Source organism: Suillus subaureus (genome assembly GCF_016647635.1).
Source record: "Suillus subaureus strain MN1 chromosome Unknown BJ212scaffold_196, whole genome shotgun sequence".
NCBI classification, from domain to species: Eukaryota; Fungi; Basidiomycota; class Agaricomycetes; order Boletales; family Suillaceae; genus Suillus; species Suillus subaureus.
In genome coordinates, this window is record NW_024538752.1 from 18,482 (window position 1) to 23,712 (window position 5,231).

The window sequence follows — 5,231 nt, forward strand, 5'->3', positions numbered from 1 at the left end:
AGGATCTACGGCAGTACTTCCCAAAACCTCTTTTCTTGCAAGGACTACAGTCAAGTTATCATAGCACGTGTCTTACTCGACCATTCGACGTCGCCATGCACCTCTGCACAAGGTTCCAACTTGTGTCGCTGCAGCTTTCCGCGTTGAATCAGATCAGGTGCGCTCGTTACTTATCAACCACCTTCAATGTGTCTGCCTGACAATCTCGGTCGGATGGCATCGGCACCTCAATTGTTAGACTAGACCCAGCGCGGGCCTAGGTTGATCATGTCCTGCTTTTCATGTGGAAGTGCTACTTCAACACATCACCTTGAAACCTGAACGATCTGGCGGACGTTCTTCCTCTGCTCGTTTCTCGCCTCTCTGTCATGACGTTGGGATGCATTGCTCACTGTACCATCGCCTGGTTCATCCTCTAGACTTCCAAGGTCGGATGGGTATCAGACGACTTAGTTCAATAGTTTTACTTCTCCTGCTACCTTATGTGCAAAGCGCACAAACACCCCTCACCTTTGAGCATGCTAGCTGAAAGTTCAGATATAATCAGTACGACTATCCGGTATTTGTGCATTTTCCTGTCCCCGAACATTAATATTGTGTATGAGTTGGTTTGGTGGAACCCCAGAGCCCTCGTGACTGCTGCTTATTTGACCTAGTGTTTTCAGTGAGGGAATATTAGTGCTCGCTTTACACGTCTTTCAATTTGTCCTCAAGACACAGGAACGGGTCTAAATTTACCAGTAGTAAAAGCTAGTCTCCCCAAAAGTAGGTCATCTCCAGTTATCAGCAGTTGATAAAGTAAATGTTGAGCTTCAGCTACATGAGGTTTCCCGTCAGCGTATGCTTCATAAATCAACCATCTGCAACATATCCTGAGTCACATAAGTAGACCACTCAACATACGGTCTATGGGTTACCCTCACCAGGCGGTAGTGACTCGAATACTGCACGAAAAAACCTTAGTGTGACGAACTTCACTGGGCTATGTCGAACGCACCGAAGGCCGTTGAGAAATCAGGTTGCTGTCTTCATTCTCTTTTTCGACACTATTCAGCTTCCGAGTTATCCCGTCAACCTTGTGCCTGTACAGAGTGCGTCAGCTCCTCCAATGAGAGAGACAAGTGTCACCCACTGTATGTAAGAGAGTAGATCATAATACGAAGCCTTAGGATTGCGTTCTACGAAGAATAAGTTACAGGTAATCGTTCCTCTAAATAGGCTTCTTACCGAGGTAGTCAATGAAAAACTGGACCACCTTCGGTCAGACCAGAAATGTCATGTTCAGAATATTGTATTGTACCTTCGTTACAGTTTCACCTGTGACGTTGTCGTCACATGCCAGCTCATCATCCCTGCACGCGGACAACGAAACCTTAGGATGATCCAGTTCAAATTTCGATGAAGATATCAATAAGAGAAACACGCACGACGTAGGCCTTGACCCACTCCTCTGGGAGTGTCAGAGGACAGTCAAGAGTGCATTTAGGCAGGTAAGTATCAGGGGAGGATGCTCTGGGCCCAAGGCCAATGTTGTCAGTTGTCAACGACCCAAATCTTGCCTGAGAGTCATCGTTTATTGAAGACTGATCCTCGGAGCTGTCCTTCAAAAAGCTGGCACTAGGGCTTTCGCCTGTACGGCAAATATTCAGGTAATACTTAACGGAGTGATCGGAAACACTTACCGAAGCTTTTCGTTTTTCTTCCCAAACCTAGAGTCAACATTAGAGCGAGCACACGATCAAGAATAACCCTCACCTGGCAGGACTTTGAAGGGCGCCGACCATAACTCGTTACACTTATAATGCTCCAAATCTTTGACAATCGGATGAGTGCGGAGACGAACCCGAACTATAGATCTACATACCCAACATGGTGTGAGAGTGGCAACAATCCCATAATGCCTGTTCACAGAACGATATCGTTAGGACTAGGTAGGACTTCGATGACAATAATTATGATCATAATAAACCAAATCAGAACACGCACGAAAAGCTTGGCGCCTTGAGGTAATGGATCAACGAGGCGTTCCTTCAACACCTTGAGGGTCGTTCAGGGTCATGAACTGGTCGACAACCTACGGCCGGAGCTTACATTATCTATGATGCGCTTGCCAGTGTAGGTGAGTATAGCTACATCCAAGAAATTAATACGCGTTCAAGAAACGAGGGTTTCACACTACCTTCATCTTCACCATCGCTTTCGGTGTTGTGCTTGCAAGTAACCTGGTCTCCATATCCAAAGTCTGAAGGAAAGTTAGCGCTCGAAATGATAGACACCGGTGTCACACCATCACAAGGCCTTACTTACAGTGGAAGAATAAGTAGTCATGTGGTGATGTACGTCGGACCATGGAGCCAATCTCACGCAGCTACGTTCTATGATTAGAGATGCTACAGAACATATTAATATCAGATTTAGGATGCTTACTATATTCGCTCTACTGGGATAAAGTTCTGGAAGAATATTCTTGTGATGCATCATAATTGTAATGTTTTCAGGTGGGTAGCCACGAGCTGCAGTGAAGTATTGATAAGCCAAGAAATATCAATCGTAAAATGTACATACAGTTGACAAGGAAGTCTCTCATTCTGAGAGCATCCACGTGTGCTTGGGGGAGACTGGGGAAACCAGCTGCTTTCTCCACGGCAACAATAAGTGCCCTGCGTACTTCTACCTTCCATTCTGATATCTTCTTATCATCATCACCACCGGGAATGTGCCTGGCATCCATAGAGAAGGTGACACAGCTCACGCTCTCGGAGTGCTTAAATATGGCTATGGTTCACCGGTCAGAGAGCTAATAGACGTTGAACTAAGGAGAGAGTCTCAGCGTTCAGGAAGAAACAACTATCATTGATAATACCTAAGGAGAGAGTCTAGAGACGAAACTAAAGTAAGACAAAGCCGGCGTGCAACAAGGAACATACCTCAGCGTTCAGGAAGAAACAACTGAGCTATAAACAAACATAGACGGAGAGATTATAAGGCGAAGTACGTATAGCGTCCGTGATGACCAAGATATAAAAATAGGTGACAATGTTGCACATCCAACAGGAGCTGCCAGAGGCGGACATGGTTGTCACGGGATGCGGAGGCAATCATAGTGCCACCAAAGTTAACAGCAATGGCAGTGATACCCTCTGTATGGCCCGTCCAGGGATTCCCAACCTGTGTCCAGGTTGATGCATCCCACTCTCGTATGGTAGGATCGCGATGACCGCCCGCTGAGAGAAGACAGGTACTATCAGGCATCCACGCAAGTGAGATATTGGATGATATGGGACCCTTCAAGTTTGCAACGGATTTCCTCGTGCTTGAATCATAAATTGCGATATTGAGGTCTGTCGCAATTGCAAGAAATTCTCCAGACGGCTAATACCGAACGCAGCAGACCAAGTCACCACATTGGATTGGATCTCCTTATACATGCCATGTTGTCGTGCTCCATAGTTTTATCGTTTGGTCGAACGAGCCGGCCGCTTGCCATCATTGTACAATCTGGAGAAAAGTCCAGGGAGCAAATACACTTTGAGTGGGCATCGATGCATTCATGGGATGGAGTAAGAGGTTCGCCTGTTTTTCCGTGCCAGGCGATGAGCTTTCCCTCCTGATCACCGCTGGCTATCAACCGTCCGTCTCGTGATACCGCAACTGCGTGCACATCGCTGCGATGCCCTTCCATTTCCTTCAACACAATGATGTCTCTCAAGTCCCACAGACACAGCGTTGTGCCCGATCCCGTCACCATGCATCGTCTATGGGGGAAGACTGCGACAGTCTTTATTATTCCTTCAGGATCTTCTTGATATACTCGAACGGGTGTGGTGATTGGAACGACTTCCGACATTTTTCTGGAGCTTGATCGTGTGTTCCTTCAACTTGAAGCGCTGGTGGTGGTCCGAAGTAGATTGGCTCCCAACAGGTGGGAAACTGTACTGACGTTATTTGGTACGAGTCACGCGAATTGCTTCCACTTCGTCTGAAAGGTACTACCGAGTCCTTTTTTTGTATCTTCATTGTCGAACTACACGACGTCCTACCAAGTCAAAACCAAGCCCTCATTAACATTCCGCCCACGACTGAACCCACTTTCAATCCTCCTTATTACTTTGCTTCATTACATCATTATCCTGGATAGCTGGAAGGCTAATATTCCATCAGACTTGAGGCTTGAAGGAAGGTCCTTCCATATCACCTTGGAATGTAATTCGTGATCCTCACCCTATCTTAACTCATCAGCGCAAAAAAATTTGATGTCCCTTTCGAGCACATTGCCGCAAGGTGTTTACACATCCACCAACGTCAATTCCAGGAGCCGCTGGAAATAAGCCATCAGAGTCTTATTATCCAATGAACCTGTGCGGGACGATGCTGTGGCCTTGTAAAGTCCATGGAGACTTTCGGATCCCGTTGGAGAATGAAACTTCGTGGCATGACCTACTTGATCATGGAGATGAACCTTTCGGCGAGTAACCCGCTTCTCATTCATGCAGATGTATGAAAACTCCGTGAATCCAGAGGCCGCTGTTGTACATACTTGCTACAATCAGGACGGCGCACTGTTTGATGTAGGTGACACCAGCCTGTCTGATTTCCTTTGCTGACAGAACGCCAATTGTAGTCTATCGTTGAATGTGAGGTCGCTTAAGACACAGGTGCAGGTTACGCATGATTTGCGGAATACATGATATGTAAGAGGGCCCCTGACATGAACGACGCTGTGGAGCATTTTCAGTGCTGGATTAGTGTCAGGTCGACTATCATGCAGCGGATCTCACCAACTTCGCGTGCACACGCTTGAGGGCTATATTCGCAAGGATCTTCCCGCTAATGCATCGATCTTACGACTTCTCTCTTTCGCAATACCCCTGCGTTGCAATGCCACCTCAGTCACGCATCACTTCTATCATCTCGCCGAAGCACTGGTCTGGCGCTACACCACGGATCATACCTCCGACGAATCCGCGCAGCTGTGTTGCAAATTACTGTTTTTCCCTGTCCAGACGCCTCCTACCTTAGGAGCATCGGCGTAGACAGTGCTGTCGAATATGTGATCAGCGGATGCAACCATCTTCTAATAGACGCATTCGATGAAGGCACCGGATTCTCACATGAATCCACATCCTTCATGAGCACATCAGAACACGACATCTCGTGTCAATCTCACGGTTGTCCGATGAAGACTCCTAACCTGCGATATTCCTAGTTTTCTCAAGCGCTGAAGCGAGTCA